The sequence below is a fragment of the Oryza brachyantha genome, chromosome 7 (genome assembly GCF_000231095.2).
Source record: "Oryza brachyantha chromosome 7, ObraRS2, whole genome shotgun sequence".
Lineage (NCBI taxonomy): Eukaryota > Viridiplantae > Streptophyta > Magnoliopsida > Poales > Poaceae > Oryza > Oryza brachyantha.
Window position 1 is genome coordinate 7628123 of NC_023169.2, and position 18844 is coordinate 7646966.

The 18844-nt window shown below is 42.6% G+C and overlaps 1 long non-coding RNA gene across 1 annotated transcript; it reads left to right on the forward strand.

Annotated features, from left to right (window-relative positions):
* Window positions 1-1056: 1056 nt before the first annotated feature.
* LOC102719263 lies at window positions 1057-18676 on the forward strand. The gene is made up of 24 exons (XR_001551686.2): window positions 1057-1273; window positions 1418-1550; window positions 2223-2309; window positions 3227-3333; window positions 5376-5468; window positions 5567-5654; window positions 6022-6093; window positions 6320-6408; window positions 6487-6633; window positions 6737-7023; window positions 7122-8369; window positions 8548-8579; window positions 8960-9125; window positions 9225-9296; window positions 9376-9464; window positions 9700-9787; window positions 9873-10073; window positions 10149-10246; window positions 10355-10478; window positions 11018-11161; window positions 11263-11371; window positions 11887-11973; window positions 12853-12959; window positions 17788-18676. It is a non-coding gene; the product is annotated as an uncharacterized LOC102719263 (long non-coding RNA).
* The last annotated feature ends 168 nt before the right edge of the window (window positions 18677-18844 follow it).

Here is an 18844-nt window from a genome sequence, read left to right on the forward strand (position 1 = left end):
GTCTGCCGCCGCCGCTATTCGCAGGCTGCCAACGCCGCAGGCCATCGCCGTGCCCTCAAAAGGCCGTCGCCGCCATCGTGAAAGTACATCGCCGCCGCCATGGAAGAGCGTTGCTAGTGCCGTCCGCAGGCCACCTCCGCCGTTCGCCGTGAGGTCTTCTTCTCTTTTCCAATCTGAGATATTGCAATGGAGTATATGTGTGTATCCTCACTGCCAGATTAACTTGCAATGCAGTATATTCCTCACTGCCACTTATAATTAGATGCATGGTATTCTGAACTTGAACTCATGATCAGATAATAGTGGGAACTGGAATGCATAAGAAACAGAGATGAACAAATGATTCTCACTTTGACTGTCTGATAGTGGCTGCAATATTCCTAGTTACTAATTAGCTGAATGAGGCATGGAGATGATGAACTCAATTAATGTTATACTAAGATGGATGCATGGGTCTGAAAGCAGCCAGGTCATGGCTAAGTGGAGGTACTATCATGATGTGTGAATCTTTTTGTTCCGTTTCATTCCCTAATGATACATATCAGGATTGGTAGATTAGGTTTTAATGTGATAAACATAGTTATGAGTACATGCTCTGTATTTTGCACCTTGTTCTGGTTATTTGGAGAGCTGGAAATAGAAATCTGGTGGAGTATGCAGCAGGAATAGAGAGAAATCTTTTTGGCAAGTTGATCAAATAGACAAATGGAGAGAAAAAATAACCATGCTGTTGGAGATATTCTAATGAGGTTAACTTCTCTCTTTCAGTGTGCTCATTTCTCAAACTTATTAAATGATGTATATTTTGTAAAAAAGAACATGTTTAAAAAATCAGATTAGTTAATTTTTTAAGTTTATAATAATCAATCCTCAATTAATTATATAGTAATGATTTTTGTCGTTTTAATTCCGCTGATTAGACATATTGATTCGCAGATACGACCCTGGTTGAGCAACACACTGGTAATAAATCTTACCGTCGGGGGAGGAATAAAGTACGCTACATAAATATTACCGTTGATCATACCGTTGAATAGATACTACCTACGGCCGCAATCCCCTAGCAGCCGTCCTTACCGTTACCTACGGCCGCCGCCAGCGCCGTTTCCGGCGTCCCGCTGCTTCCGCCGCATGCTCTCGCCACCGACTCCGCCAAAATCAATCTCCCTGTCCCCTCGTCGTCGGTTCCCCTCTCCTCATGAATTCGTCCGCCGCCTGCGCCGTTCTCCATCTCGCTTGCAGCGTTGCCGTCGTCCTGCGGCTTCATCCTCCGGTGAGCACTCGTGCGGATGCAAATCATCTTTCTCTCTCATCCCTCACGTTCTACCCACACCACATTTTCTCTTTGCCTTGACCTTATCTTCTCTTCTAGATCCGGATGCTTCTCTCTTTGTCTTAACCCTAAAACTTAGAACAGCTTTTTCCCCAAAAATAATTTGGGGGAGTACGCGGAGATGGCCGGCGCGGGTGACGCCGCGAAGGAGTACGCCGCCGGATGCGCTGCCGGGATCGCCCAGGTGGCGGTCGGCCACCCTTTCGACACCGTCAAGGTCGCTTGCTTCTGTATTTTCCTTCACATCTTCCTTCCGGTAGCGGACATGAATCTGTCTCTCGCAATGTGGTTTTCCTGCTTAATTGGATCCAGTGACCTAATGGCTGCTGCGATAAGATGCCTGCTTAGTTTGTTTCCTTGTGAAGATGAGATATATACCATTGATTGCCGCTAAATTTAATGCTTTGTCCAAAATGAACTTATCCATAGTTTTATTATTTGTAGAGTTGACGTTATTTTAGATTTGTACAAATACTTGGGGAAATGCTTATCCATTTTTTCAAAGACCAGTGCATCTTGCAATGGTTGTAGTAACGTCGGAGATTTTGAGAGGGATACTAACATATATAGACATCAAGGTCAACATGTCCCAACGTATCTAGCCTACATGGTTGCAAGTACATATAACAAATAGGGTCCAGCTTTCTATGATGATGTGTGTAAGTTGACGAAAATTATTTAACCTGTTACATATATGCTTTTCATTTGTTTATCCTGTACTTGTGGAACAAATACTTATTTGAAAAGTGCATGGCATTGCGCAATTTTCGTTGTATCTGTTCATGTAGAGCAGAATACTGCAAGCTCATGTTCAGTTTCATTTACTGGATAGAACATGTGTATCAATTCTGGTTCAATTTCTTCTTGCCAATCGTTTGTCCATTGATAGGTCAAATTGCAAGCTCACAACACAGCTCATGGGAAGGTATACAGGAATGCTTTCCATTGTACTAGAAGGTCACTGGTTGAAGAAGGCGTAAGTCCCCTTGTTTTTTCATATCTCTCACTGAAATATTTGTGCTTAGGCTCATGGAAATTCTTCTTATCAAAAATGTGTCTGGGGTTAATTTATCAGCATACACCATAAGGTTATTTTCAGCCCTCAATGCATGTGTTTCAACATTCCATAGACAATACAAGTGAGATGGCTGAAATTTACTCTACTAATACAGGGAGATGCCTAGATCACACTTATCTTACTTTTATTTGTGAAGTCAACTTATATCTCTATCTACTATGTAAACAAGCACAGTCGTCCATCCTCCCTGCCCCCTTACGCGTAGCGACTCTTAGAGATCTGAAAAAAAAAACCCTGCTCCCCCACCCTAAGAAAACCGAAAAAAACAACCGCATTCCCATTCTTATGGCATTATGTTCATGAAGAAAACAGAAAACAACTTTTGTTTTCTACGCGATCTATCTATTGGGCCAATTCCCAATGGGCCCATAAAACAATCAATATAATATTATAACTTGATGTCCCGTAAGACGATTCGCATACATCTTTCGATGCAAATAACTACTCTATGAATGCATTACCATACTATGGAGTTGTAGCATTTTTGTCTTTCATCTTTTCTACACTATAGGCTGTGAATAAGACATCCAAAATTTCCCCCTAAAAAGAACAATGGCCAAATGATTTTCTGGCATCACTCTTCTAGATAAAGCATCATTTTATCATAGCTGCTCTGTCTGTAATAATTATTGCTGGGACTCATATTAGAATCTGCTGCTATTGAACTGAGGATTGTAATTAGATATTTATTTACATCTCTTATTCTGTGAAGGTATAATTTTCAAGCATCTGATTCTTTGAGGGGGTTTAGTGTGTAATTTAGCATAGCAACATACTTACCAGAAAGTTAATTGTATGACTATTTTCTCTCACAGGTTAGAGGACTTTATAAAGGTGGATCATCTTCATTTATTGGTATAGCACTTGAAAGCTCAGCTCCCTTTTCTTTGGTACATATTCACAAGCCAAGCAATTACTAAAGGTATTTTACTGTTCTTGTCTGATTGCAAGACTATTATGACCTGCTTGGAAGTTGCTGTATTTTCACCCTCAGTCATAAGAAAAAACCCTGTAACATTTTTTTTCCAAGAATAACAGTGACAAAAGAAAACCTCCCTTTGGCAGGCTGCTTGGGAGAAGGAAAAAAAATTCTAGCTATCTCTATGATTTGCACAACTACTATTCTGTATTAGTCTAAAACTGTGAATACTGCATCATGCATGGAAATACCAAATTGAAATCAGCACCTTCATTAAAATGAGTGCACCTAATTTTTTTCATTCACAAAAATATCAGAAAGGAACACCAAATTGGACAAACCAAACAATAATAAAAAAATTGGCTAGAAATTTCACACTAAATGCAAATTTGCAATCAGCCCTGGGCCATACCTGAAATTGACTACTTCTATTCTGTATGGTGGCATTATCAATTCAATATAAGTGATGGCATTTTATGACAGCAAAGGAGTAGGGATTAAAATTGCTTACAAAAATAAAAAAGTTAAATGAGGGAAATATCAAATTCACAAATGATGATTGATATTTGCTAAATATATCATCTGATATGCCAACCTTAATTTCCTCAATAGCCTGGAAAGAAGTGAATAAAAACATGTTAATTCCAACTTAAAAAAAGTAAGGAGTAATGAAGAATAAGAAATATGATATATTTTGGTATTTTCGTTCTCCCATGTTTATTATTTACATAGTTCTGTAACTGAACTACATATGTAAATAAGAAACATGCAAGAATATAAATACCAAAATCCATCCAAAAGAACCTATAGAACTATAGAACTCGGTCCAAAAAAAAGTTATAGAATAAAAATATAGTAACTATACAATGGAACTATACAACGGATAGGTGAAGAAATTTACAGCTTTGTTGATGCACCAGTATGTTTGTTTTGAGTCTTATAACGCTCTAAGTCCTAATTTGACTTATATTGTTGAAATCCTACTGATTGCCACATTTAAAGCACACCTTTCAATATTAGTGGCTTTTATCTCAGCCCTTATTGCCACATTTAAACCACATCATTCCATGCCATCATTGCTATCCTCATTATGCTTGCTGCCAATGGTCATGGTTTTTGGGGCCTCTTCCTTTTGGATCCCGGTTCCCCATCTTGAACTGTGGGTGCTCTGAGGCGTCCTTTTCCTTTGGTGTAGGTCCTGTTAGTTGTCTATGGTGTCGTGTTTGTCGTATTTGTTTGTTTTTGTGTTTGGATACCAGTTCCCAATCTTGGAAGGTGAGATGTTTCATCTTTTAGTGTGAAGGCAAGTGGTTTGAGTTGGGAGGAACACGAACCGGCAAAGCTATCAGGAAAGGGCAAGTTTAGAAGTGGGTGGCATTGAGGTGGCTCAGCTATCCAAGCCTGATGCATGGCATGTGGTGGTCATGCATTTGTGCACCTGGCCACCTGTGTTGTGAGCTTGCGGTTGCTTTTGCTTCTATGCTTATGGGTGATTGGGTGGTGCAGTAACTTGGGCTGAGCGGATGTGATTCAGATAGGGTGGTAACACTGATTTTTTTTTTAATATCTGGATCATTTTGTTGTGCCCCTGAGCCCAGGCGTTAGTGGAATTTCGCATGGAGGAAAGAAATGCTGTTGGGAACTGAAATTGAGTTTGTATATGGTGGTGGTGCAGCGAATCAAAGCATGGGACTTCACTTCTTGCTACAGCCCTTGAATTTCTTTTGCCCCCCAAATGCGATATCGAGCTCACACAGAAAGAGATGTCGATTGCGTCGTTTTTTTCCCCTGTTGTGTCCTGAGGCTTTTTTATTCTCCTGGTGAATCACGTCAAGCCAGGGGATTTAGTATAGAAATTGGCCCACCTAAACAGCCTTTCTTGGACAACCAGTTTTCTGTGCCTGTAATTTATAGCAGTTTCGGTTCAAAACTGGCCTTCCAAGCAGGGCCTAAACTGTTGTTTAGCAAGAGCATGATCAATGTAACTAATGTGACATGCCCTGATCAAAGTTCAACTTAAGTTCTCTGACAATTTTTTACACCAGGGAAAATGTGAGGATTCTAGGCCATAGCTACAGGTAATAATACCTTCTGCTGCCTGTAGTGGAGCCTTGATCAGTCCAGCTGAACTAACAAAGGTCAGTCTACCAGTCTATTTATCCAATATAAGCTAGGAGCTAGGAGGAATGATTCTGGTGTCATTTAATGTTGTAATGCTAAGATTTTTCCAATGCAGAATGCAAGTTCAAGGGAAGGATGCAATGCATGCTGCTAGGTACTCCAGTCCTCTAGATTGTGCTCTAAAGGCACTTCAAAGTGAAGGAGTGAGCTTAATTTGCCTTATTAGCTTCTATTTTGTTTGCATACTGTTGTTTTCACATTTTTTTTGAGAAAGCAAGAATTCAGTTCCAAATTAAGTTGAATATATTCTTGCCTTCCAAATTTGAGTTCTAGCATTGCACTCATAAATCTAAATAATAACATTATAGAATCTTTGTTTTGGACATGACATTCTCCAGTTGCAAATTTTAATTAAAACTGAGATCTGATTCCAAGCTTTTTACTCTTCGTTTAGTTTAGTTTCTTGTTGATTTACTAGAAATGATTCTCAATTTTTTGTTTGCAGACCAGTAAAGATTGTAATTTGGTTCCGTAGCATTGTTGCTGAAGTAATTCTCCATTTACTCGCAGATTGTTACAGCAGTTATTTTTAGGTGTTACATGATTCTGCTTCTTGGTATAATAGGGTTTGCACTTTTGCTGGTGAGTTTCCCTTGCGAAACTTAAATTTTGTCTTGACAAAGTTGTATATGCTCTCTTCTGAAGTGTAGATCTTTTAAGAAGGGTCCAAAGTTTATGTTACACCACCTTTTTTGTAGACTATGCACAACGTACTCAGTCTGTATATATCGAACTGCCCCTCCTTAGAGTTCCATATATTTTAACATCTCTAAAATTTATCAGCCTGACTATGAGTTTGATGCTACAGGAATGCTCGGTTCTGTAAAGGATGCTGACCAGGAAAGCATAATAAGTCTATTCAAATTCAACTGTTTTATAGTGTTCTTGGTACAGTAGGTATGTGAAATTAGGTTTCTATCCAGCCAGTGACATATCATTTCTAAAAGTACTAATGTATGCTTTCTCTTGCGATAGATCCAATATATTCAGATGCCATACAAAACGGAGTAACTTAATCTTAGTGTATCAACTTTACGATCGGTAAAAGATGATGCTGATGAGCGCGATTGGCTTGGTGGAGGCTTCGATATTTTATAGTTCCATTGTATTGTACTTTATAAGGTGCTAACTTACCATTCCACTACAGTTTCTTTTATTCAATAGATTTTACAATCGAAAAAGTTGGTTTATAGATTTTATCCAATAAAAACTATTATCTACACAGGAAGTCCCTCCTGGTGATCAACAAAATAGCAGTCAAGGCTTCTCTCGGTCATGCCGTTTTGTTTCTTCGTTTTCTCTTCTTTGTTTCCCTGCTTTTACTGAGCCAATCAGCGTGAGCGAACCCGCTGGCAGCGCAGACCGTCGTGCAAGGCATAAAGCACGGAGAAACCGAAGGGCTCGCTACCCTCTCTGGCACGAAGGACGAGACCAGCAGCACAGAATTGGTCGGCTGACAGCTGCCCTGTTTCGTGCAAGAAACACACAAACTAGCCTTCCATTCGCTCTAAGGTGTGGATTAGTTGTGCCCATTCTACTATCAAGATTTTATAATTTTACTCCTAATATTTAATAGTGTGATTGATCCAGTAGTTTTCGTTCCTTCCTAGTTTCACATCCAACTAACCACAAAGGATCCATGGCTGGCTTACCTTTAGGTACTTCTACCCTACATAGTAGAATGCTCAATCAGGAACCACATATTTTTATTGGTACATTTTCCATCTATTATTGTTTTCATCGGATAAAAGATTTAAGAGTCAGTTACAACTTTAGTAGGTCAACATAATCTTTAGTGCTTTCTTTCACTAAATTAGTTCTAGTAATTTGCAGTACTCTAACAATTTTTATTCTGCTATCAATGTCTTCTAATTATGCTCCTAATCTTTAATGGTGCGATTGATCCTATAGTTTACATTCCTTCCTAGTTTCATATCCACCTTATCACAAAGGATCAATACATGGATTACCTTTATGTACTTCTACCCAATGTAGTACTAACCTCTACTTTTTTGTATTTGCCATGATTCCTTCAACCTCTGATCATGTCAAGGGTATATGTACCACATAGAAGGAAGGATCAATGCCTTCCCCACCTGTTGGTATTTTGATTTACTACGCCGACAACATTACTAGTGTTCTTTTTTTACTAAATCAATTTAAGCTCTTTTTTTTATGCCATTACCATTTCCTTTATTTGTTCCTAATCTGTATGGCCATGCTTAATTTTCTGTTTTAGTGATAGATACATCCAACTCACACAAAAGGATCAATGCTTCTTATCACACTAAAAATTAATTTCCTACTACTTTTTTGACTTCTACAAAATAGTATCCTTCGTTTACCTATATCACATTTGATTCACTGAACTTTTGATCATGTCTGGTTGTCTGCTTCCGCATGCCTCTTTTATTTATCAAAGTTACTTTCATATGGGCACATGAGGCTCATACTAATTCATCACACAGGTGCTAATTTTCTTTAGTACTATTTGTTTTGTCATATGTGGTACCTATTGTGACATATCTGCCTATGTCATGTGACCATTTCATGTATTGTGTTCAGGAAAAATATACTCTTCTAATGACTGTAGTTATGCCCCTACAGTTTCATATTCGCTATTCACCTTAATCTCACAAACTACGGTCAGAAAATTCACTTATAGGATCTCTGATTTTCCTTTCAATGCCTCATTCTAGGTTCAAACATTGGATTATTCAAATTAAGACCTTGATGCTTTCTTTCAGTTTTCTAACTCATGTGCAGCAGCAGGAGACCCCATTAGGATAAGGTCGTAACATCCATGAATACGACTGAATTACCTTTTGATGGTAATGGTTGCTATGCAAACGTTTTGTGTAAGAAAACTCTATATGCATGATCCTCTCTGCAGTCTAGCTCCAAGCATTTACTCTCTTTTCGTGCTATGTACTTTCACCTTCTGAAATTAGTACTTTTCATTTTTCTCCATGATTGCCATCGTTATATTTATTGGGGCATGCACATGGATCATGGATGGCATGTATTGGTGTACAGATTTGCCCTATAAAAACACGGACATTTCAAAGGTAATGCAATGTTTACCTAGCTTCCTCTTATGTTTATTAAATCAGTTTCACAGGCTAGCTTCCACAGGTTAATTAATATGGACTTTGTGAAAATTAACACAGTTTGAAAGTTAAATTGGTGCAGTATAAATCAACTAAAGTTCACTGTTGACAGGCTTTTACTCTGTACCAATTTCAGTCGGCTGGCTGTGTATTAAAAGTATGATATCTATGACTTGCTCCGCTAGGTATAAACCAATATATGAAATGATTTTACGTGCAACCGTTACTAAGGCTCCCTTTGCTTAACAACATATTTGCGAAGGAAAAATAATTTGTTAGTAAAAAATTTACTAACCAGCATGTTTGTAACTAATCATACCCTGGGGTGGTCGTTCTAGGTGCAGCGGTGCCTCACGGCGAAACCTGGGCCAACGGACGCGGGGAGGCAACAGATGCTGCCATAGCCCGGGTCGGCCGAGGTCGGCGCAACGACAGTTTACGTCTGAACCCCGAGCGGTCTACGTGGTCGCTGCGGTCGGGGCACGTGGCTGGTGCGGGGTACAGGTCGGCATGTTATGTTCAAATATATAGTCTTCTGTCTGTTTTCATTTATTAATTAGAAAGAAAGTTCGAAACAATGCTACCATTTGTGTTTCAATGCAGGCACGTCAGTTCCCCTCAAAGTTAAGCCACTTTGCCCCGATTCAGATTTTTGTCAAAATTGAGAATGTGGAGGTGCTTGCAACGTACAATCGAACATTTCTGACCCAATTTCTATTTGTTGGACCCCCTGTCAACTCGTTATTATTTGCAGGGATTGAATTATTTTGATGAAGTCCTAAAACAAGCTGATGACATCATTATGTAAGAGGAAACCTGGGGATTGATCTTCTGCCTGAAAAGGTTTGTACATGAACTTTCTTTTTGCGGCTAAACGTTATTGCTTAATTGATTTGTCTGTTTTTTTTTTCTAGAAAGCTTTTAGTGACAGTCTTAGTATTTCATCGAGAATTACTGTCTATTCTACTGAACTACCAAAGGCCTGTCTACCAGTCTATTTATCCAATATAAGCTAGGAGCTAGGAGGAATAATTCTTGTGTCATTTAATGTTGTAATGCCAAGATTTTTCCAATGCAGAATGCAAGTTCAAGGGAAGGATGCAATGCATGCTGCTAGGTACTCCAGTCCTCTAGATTGTGCTCTAAAGGCACTTCAAAGTGATGGAGTGAGCTTAATTTGCCTTATTAGCTTCTATTGGTCAATAGCACTGTTGGTTTTTTACCACTTTATAAGTTGTTATTGCAATGAAGGTTTGTGGTCTTCTTCGTGGTGGTTTGGCTACATTGTTTAGAGAGGCAGTTGGCAATGCTGTCTTCTTTTGCACTTATGAATACAGCCGGTATTGGATGCACAATTTTCTAGATTCACCCTGGTTTTCAAGTGGCAATCACTTAGTTCTGGCAAATGATGTTGGCATAGGAATCATGAGTGGTGGCATTAGTGGGATGGTGGTAATTATCTACACATATCCTGAATTCAATGCAATATTCTTTTTCTGTTTTGTTAGAAATCCTACTGTTCTGCAGTTCTGGACAGCTACTCTACCACTTGACGTTGCAAAAACCATTATCCAGACTGATCCTGACCCTCATTTGAGTCGAAACCCCTTTCAATTTTAAGCATGGTACGTGGCCTTGCTTAGTTCATGATTTTTTTTTTACTTTCATTGGCTTTGTGGATCATTACGAATTTATGCTTGATTAAAGTAGAGCACATGCTTGAAATGCCACAGGTTTACAGAAGAGCTGGAATGGGTGGATGTTATGCTGGCCTTGGTCCGACTCTAGCAAGAGCATTCCCTGCCACTGCAGCAGCAATTATTGCTTGGGAATGCAATAAGGCGTGACTAGCATGAGGTACTATCCACATTGTCTGAAAGTCGTGTGTTTACCATTGACGTCTCAAAATCATAACATTTTGATCAGATTTCCTTTTGTTAGTGGACTAGGTCTGTTCTCCGTTTTATCATTGTTTCAGATGCGGCAAGCTGAATTGCTGATCCATTTTCCCATAACATGCTAGGGCGTAGCGAGCACACCTGATTAATCAGTTTTCTCCAGGGTTGGTGGGTTTGATTGGAAATGTTTATATTTGGTCCCTTAACTCGTCACGTGTTTCAACTTTTACCCCTCAACTCCAACTATGAAAAACATGTAAATAACATCCCTGGACTGGTTTTGTGGGCACTTTTGAGTGAGATGGCTGCCACATCATCTTGACATCACACATCATATACTCTTTAAATTAAATGAGATGAGGAATATGAACAAAGGTGGACAACTCCTTTTTGTTGTTTCCATTGATTTGTTTTTCATGTTGGTTATATTCCTGTGCATGTCATTTAAGTGGTTATTACTTGTGAAAGGACGTCATTTAAACGGTTTTGACTGCCCAGGAACGAGTTATGGAAATCATCCACATGGTCAAAGCGATGGTCACTACGGCAACCATCCAACACTTGTTGCAACCCAACTTGGGAGCACCCCCAAACTGAGGATTGTGTAATTAGATATTTATTTACATCTCTGATTCTGTGAGGGTATAATTTTCAAGCATCTGATTCTTTGAGGGGGTTTAGTGCGTAATTTAGCATAGCAACATACTTACCAGAAAGTTAATTGTATGACTATTTTCTCTCAGAGGTTAGAGGACTTTATAAAGGTGGATCATCTTCATTTATTGGTATAGCACTTGAAAGCTCAGCTCCCTTTTCTTTGGTACATATTCACAAGCCAAACAATTACTAAAGGTATTTTACTGTTCTTGTTTGATTGCAAGACTATTATGACCTGCTTGGAAGTTGCTGTTTTTCACCATCAGTCATAAGAAAAAAACCCTGTAACATTTTTTTCCAAGAATAACAGTGACATAAAAAAAACCTCCCTTTGGCAGGCTGCTTGGGAGAAGTAAAAAAAATTCTAGGTATCTATTTGATTTGCACAACTACTATTCTGTATTAGTCTAAAATTGTGAATACTGCATCATGCATGGAAATACCAAATTGAAACCAGCACCTTCATTAAAATGAGTGCAGAGGGTTTTTTTCATTGACAAAAATATCAGAAAGGAACACCAATCGCACAAACCAAACAATAATATAAAGATTGGCTAGAAATTTCACACAAAATGCATTGCACAATTTTCGTTGTATCTGTTCATGTAGAGCAGAATACTGCAAGCTCATGTTCAGTTTCATTTACTGGATAGAACATGTGTATCAATTCTGGTTCATTTTCTTCTTGCCAATCGTTTGTCCATTGATAGGTCAAATTGGAAGCTCACAACACAGCTCATGGGAAGGTATACAGGAACGCTTTCCATTGTACTAGAAGGTCACTGGTTGAAGAAGGCGTAAGTCCCCTTGTTTTTTCATATCTCTCACTGAAATATTTGTGCTTAGGCTCATGGAAATTCTTCTTATCAAAAATGTGTCTGGGGTTAATTTATCAGCATACACCATAAGGTTATTTTCAGCCCTCAAAGCATGTGTTTCAACATTCCATAGACAATACAAGTGAGATGGCTGAAATTTACTCTACTAATACAGGGAGATGCCTAGATCACACTTATCTTACTTTTATTTGTGAAGTCAACTTATATCTCTATCTACTATGTAAACAAGCACAGTCGTCCATCCTCCCTGCCCCCTTACGCGTAGCGACTCTTAGAGATCTGAAAAAAAAAACCCTGCTCCCCCACCCTAAGAAAACTGAAAAAACAACCGCATTCCCATTCTTATGGCATTATGTTCATGAAGAAAACAGAAAACAACTTTTGTTTTCTACGCGATCTATCTATTGGGCCAATTCCCAATGGGCCCATAAAACAATCAATATAATATTATAACTTGATGTCCGGTAAGATGATTCGCATACTTCTTTTGATACAAATAACTACTCTATGAACGCGTTACCATACTATGGAGTTGTAGCATTTTTGTCTTTCATCTTTTCTACACTATAGGCTGTGAATAAGACATCCAAAATTTCCCCTAAAAAGATCATTGGCCAAATGATTTTCTGGCATCACACTTCTAGATAATTATTGCTGGGACTCATATTAGAATGTGCTGCTATTGAACTAAGGATTGTAATTAGATATTTATTTACATCTCTGATTCTGTGAGGGTATAATTTTCAAGCATCTGATTCTTTGAGGGGGTTTAGTGTGTAATTTAGCATAGCAACATACTTACCAGAAAGTTAATTGTATGACTATTTTCTCTCACAGGTTAGAGGACTTTATAAAGGTGGATCATCTTCATTTATTGGTATAGCACTTGAAAGCTCAGCTCCCTTTTCTTTGGTACATATTCACAAGCCAAGCAATTACTAAAGGTATTTTACTGTTCTTGTCTGATTGCAAGACTATTATGACCTGCTTGGAAGTTGCTGTATTTTCACCCTCAGTCATAAGAAAAAACCCTGTAACATTTTTTTCCAAGAATAACAGTGACAAAAGAAAACCTCCCTTTGGCAGGCTGCTTGGGAGAAGGAAAAAATATTCTAGCTATCTATATGATTTGCACAACTACTATTCTGTATTAGTCTAAAACTGTGAATACTGCATCATGCATGGAAATACCAAATTGAAATCAGCACCTTCATTAAAATGAGTGCACCTGATTTTTTTTCATTCACAAAAATATCAGAAAGGAACACCAAACTGGACAAACCAAACAATAATATAAAAATTGACTAGAAATTTCACACTGCATGCAAATTTGCAATCAGCCCTGGGCCATACCTGAAATTGACTACTACTATTTTGTATGGTGGCATTATCAATTTAAATACTTTCACTGTTCCTGGAACAGTGACACCACGTCGAAGTTAACGTTTTTTTCAAATAATCCATAAACTTTGGTTAATTGCGCACTGGTCCTCGCTATCGAGGACTGTTCGATCGAGCAATAGATGCGATATGACTGTAGCTCTTACCCAACCCTAGCCACCTCGTCCTCAGCCTCGTGGCCTCCGCTCGAGCTCCCAACCTCCCCTCACTTGGACCGCCTCGCCGTCGTCCTTCCCCCGACGTGGTGCCTCCTGAGTGCGTGCCGCCCCATAGCGTCCTCCGGCTCTCCCCGGAGCTCTAGTGGGAGAAGCCCGCGAGCCGCTACATGCCGGCATCGATGTGCCCACCTCCCCCTCAGCCTCGTGGCCTGAACTCCGCCCTAGCTCCTAGCCTCCCCTCACTCGCGTCGCCTCGCCGTTGTCCTTCACTCGACGTGGTGCATCCTGTAGTGTGCCGTCCCCTCGTGTCCTCCAGCAGTCCTCGGAGCTCCAGTGGGAGGATGCCCGCAAGCCGCTGCACGCCGGTGTCGACGAGCACAATGTGTTGGGCGTGGGGCTTGGCATGGCATTCGTGAACTCCGTCTGGGCGTCCCGCGCCATCAACGGTGATCAGGCTCGTCCACTGCGTGCATGGCGGCACGCCCATCGCCAACTAGTCAAGGGGCACGGAGCTATACAAGCGGTGTTAGTATCTATATTGTTACTCTCATTGATGAGAGAATGACACTCAAACTTGGGGCAATTTTTTGTTTACTTATCACCAAATGTCATGCCTTCCTGGTGGGAGGTTGGATACATATTTATAGTTGCCTTCTAGTTTAAAAGATGTTGTCCTAGAGCAGGACACCACAAGACCAAGACCAACCAGACAAGACTTCATTCTCCCCCTAAGTCTTGTGGGAAAGTTGAGCCATCCCGATCCAGGAGCAAAGCTCAAGGAACTTGATCCTCTCCAGGGGGTAAACAAATCCGCAAGCTCTCCTTGATGCTCCCTTCCTCCAAGCAGCCTCGGATGAAGTGGTACCTCTCCCGGATGCGCTTGCTCCATTCGTTAAAAAGGGATTCTTTGCCAGGGCCAGAGCGGACTTGCTCTCCACCGCTCCAGTGTCTGCCGAGGAGATCACCGAGCAGTCGAACATGCCAGAGCACCTGGGTCGAAGCAGTGTAGGCCGCTATGCCAGGGCCAGAGCGAACTTGCTCTCCACCGCTCCAGTGTCTGCCGAGGAGATCACCGAGCAGTCAAGCATGCCAGAGCACCTGGGTCGAAGCAGTGTCGGCCGCTATGTACTCAACCTCGCAGCTAGATAGGTCCACCACCTATTGCTTGACCGACTGCCAGCTAACGAGGCAATCGCCGAGGAAGAAGAGAATCCCACTCGTGCCCTTGCTAGTGTCGATGTCGCCGACGTGGTCGCTGTTAGTGTACCCGATGAAGTGTGCCTTTCCAGGGCTCCTTGGGTAGTAGAGGTCGTGGTTGAGAGTCCCCACAACGTAGCGGATGATCTGACTAACGTAGCCTGCTGGTGCTCCGTCGTCGGTTACTGCATGAACTGACTAAAGTAGCTGACAGAGAATGCCAAGTCCGGCCGTGTGTGGGTGAGATAGTGAAGGCTCCCCATAGGACGCTGGTACTGCATAGCGTCCACCTCCATCGTGTTTTCTCGGCTCAACTTCAGCCTTTCCTCCATCAGAGTGAGGCCTGGGTTGCAATCGATGAGCCTAGCCAGCTCAACGACACGCTTGGCGTAGGCAGTCTGGCAAAGCGTGACCCCGGAGTCATCCTGGTGCACCTCGATCCCCAGATAGAAGGCGAGGAGCCCCAAGTCACTCATCTGGAAAGTGGCCTTCATGTCTTCCTTGAACACTGCCACCTCCGCATCCTTGGTGCCAGCGATCACCAAGTCATCGATGTAAACACCCACTAATAGAGTATTTCCTCCATTTCCTCGCCGGTAGATAGCCGCCTTGTGTGGGCTTGGCTCGAAGCCCATCCCGTTGAGCGTAGAATCCAACTTGGCATTCCACGCCCTCGGTGCCTGCCGCAGGCCGTACATGGCCTTGTGCAGGCGTAGCACCTTGCCCTCTGTCGGGCGAGCTAGGAGATATATATTGGTCGGCGCACGCATTTCTCGTGCCTCGCTGGACAGCGATGTCTCGTCGCCGCTAGCGCGCGATAGCAACATGTGCCAGGTCCATGCATGCATCCATCGGCTTATCCGCTCGAGCAGTGACACGAACCAGCTCGTACGTGTCGCGCCCATTACGCGCATACTGCTTCGATCCTTTGGCGCTGACCTGCCACATGCCAGCGCCAGGGAGTTTGGCACTGAGACGCCCTCCACGTCGGCTTCATCGTCCACGTTGGCAGGCATTGATCGTCGGTCAGCTTGATGCTACTCTTCAGTACTTCAGCGCCAGCTAATTGGCGCTGACCTAACAGCCTATTTTTGGATGAAGTTTTTTCAAGAGCTAGTTTCGCAATAAATTTGCTAAAAGGGCCAATTTATCAAAAAAGCAGGGGCAGCGCTACCAGTGTTCCTTGCTTTTAGAAGCTCGAATGCCGGAAGTTTGTTGGCTGGGACGATTCAATGAATTGGTTGAATCATTGTGAGCAATTTTTTCGCGGACTACGAACAACCCTCTTGATGAATTCAACTGTTTGTCACAAATGGGAACGGTTGCAGAGTATCATTGTTTTCTCGCCTTGGCTAGCCATAGAACCGAACTCCTTATCGAGTGGCAGCAGGTACAGGTCTTCACGGTGGGTCTTCGTGACCACGGAGACGCCATAGTGCCCTCTTTGCCTACTTTCCCCAGCTGAGTTGGCCAAACGCCGCAAGCAAGGTCTCTGCTACAACCATGACGAGAAATTCGTCCGGGGACACCGCTGTGCTCGTCTGGCGAATCACTCAGAGCAACTTGGAGCCCCAAATTTTGCTTCACGCGATCTCAATCATCAGTGGCGAAAATACCATGCGTCAACCTGTTCGCCTCGCTGATACAGACATGGTGGCCCTCGTCGATTCTGGCTCGATGCACAATTTATCAGCACCGACCTGGCTCAATGCCTAGGGCTCAACCTGCAACCGATCGGACAGGGCATCCACGTGTTGATGGCCAATGGCGACCGCATAATGAGCCCTGGAGTCGCCCGCGGGTTGTGCCTCCACATTGCCGAGGTGTTCGATGTCGATTGCTTTGTTCTTGACCTTAGCTACGACGACATCATCCTCGGTGCGCAATGGTTGCGGACTCTGTGACCCATCCTGTGGGATTTCGTCAACATGCGCATGGCGATTTGGAGAGGCCACAAGGAAGTCACACTGTACGGCATCGCTAGCAACCGAGCGTCGCGTTGTCACGCCGCATGGCTCGACGACCTACTGCCGCACCAGCTCCAGGAATTTGACGACCTATTCACCCCACCAGTCAGCCTCCCCCCAGCATGCACCATCGACCGGTCGTAGTTCTACCATGAACATGCAGACCAGTAAGGAATCATCGACTATAACCAACTAACGGTCGACTAAGATCTAGAAAATATCAAGCCTAGCTTACTAGCAATAATCATAGAAGATCGAACTAAGCCGAGACAGTTCAAGATTATGCCTAGCAATGTCAAGCTAGATACTAAACAGATCTCGACCTCTATCAAGCTGATGAGCCGATGACAATAACTTATCGGCTGGAACTCCAATAAAACGATGAGTAAGATACATTGATTTGATATAAACTATCTGATTAACACAATCTAATAGGTCGGACCGAACCGAGACAATATTAGATTGAATATGTTAAATAGCAAATATCAAACCAACGTAGATCACCCAAAGTGGTTGTGCAGATCAACTCAAGATACGAAAGTTACCTAAGTTGAAACTGATACGATAACTAGCAACCATACAAGCAGATTAGAAGATCAGACTGATTGAGATAGTTTTGATCTAGCCGATACGATCGTCGGGGTCTACGGAACATAGGACTTATCCCTTCATCGGAGATCGAGACGATGCAGCCCCGCGTTGGGTGCCAAGTTCCACCGGAAATGAAACCTCGGTGAGGAGGGTGGCGATGCGCCGAGAGTAATTGATCTATATTATGTAGATGTAGATGGATTTACAATGACCCCGGGTGCACATATTTATACTCATGGGTGGATACTAATCCATGTCGGATATTACACTTCCTAATAGATAAAAGGAAATAAATAGTCCAGATCGGATTCTAACTCTAATCCCTATTAGATACGATCTATGTTTCCTAATAGATAAAAGAAATTAACAAGTCCCATCGACTAATTGTGCTTTCTTTATCCGAATCCATTAAGGAATTTTTACCAAATTTTGGTGGTAACAACTACCTACAATTGCAGAAGGACGAACTGGAGAAGCAGTGGGCCGACATGCTAGCACAAGGAATCATCCGACCCAACACGTCCCTGTTCTCCTCACGAGTACTAGTAGTCCGCAAGCACGACGGTCATGGCGGTTCTGCGTCGACTACCGTGCCCTCAACATGGCAACTGCCAAGGACAAGTTCCCCATTCGGATCATGGACGAACTTCTCAGCGAGCTCCACGGCGCCCACTTCGCCAAGCTCGACCTTTGCTCAGGGTATCATGAGGTTCAGATGCATAAGGATGACATCCACAAGATGACATTTCGAACTCACCAAGGACACTTTGAGTTCTTGGTCATGCTGTTCAGGCTTACGGACGCACCAGCCACGTTCCAGGCACTCATGAACTCCATCCTGGCACAATTCCTCCATCGGTAGTGTCTTCTTCGACGACATACTCGCCAATCATGGTCTGAACACCTTCAACATGTTCGAGCCGTCTTGTCCGTCAACCGCGCCAACAAGTTGGTCCTCAAGTGCTCCAAGTGCCACTTCGGGAAACAACAGATTTCCTACCTCGGACACGTGGTCTCGGCAGCCGGCGTCGCCAAGGATGCGTAGAACGTGTTTGGATTGTCATGTTTGCAAATCTCCCGAAGGTGACAACTATAGGTGATTGGCTCATTGGGTTTGATTTCACTGTGGAATACCGCTCGAGACCACATCGTAGCAGATGCGCTTTCCCGATGCACAGAAGACGCCATGCTATCGGCGTCTCAGGCCACTCCTTTGCAGATATCTGTCGAGAACATGCCTCCACCCCAACCTCATCAAGCTTCTTGTAGACATCACTGCTAGGATAGCCGGCCCGTAGTGGTCGCACCGGGACATCAAGCTTGTTGTAGACATCGCTGCTGGGACAGCCGGCCCATAGTGGTCGCACCAGGACAGACTCATCCTACGCGACAACCGCACCTACATCATGGCGTCCTCTCCGTCTCTACCACAACTGCTCACCCATGCCCATATCAGACATGAAGGAGTAGAACGCACGCTACACCGACTACAGGCTTCTTCGTGCCACACACCAA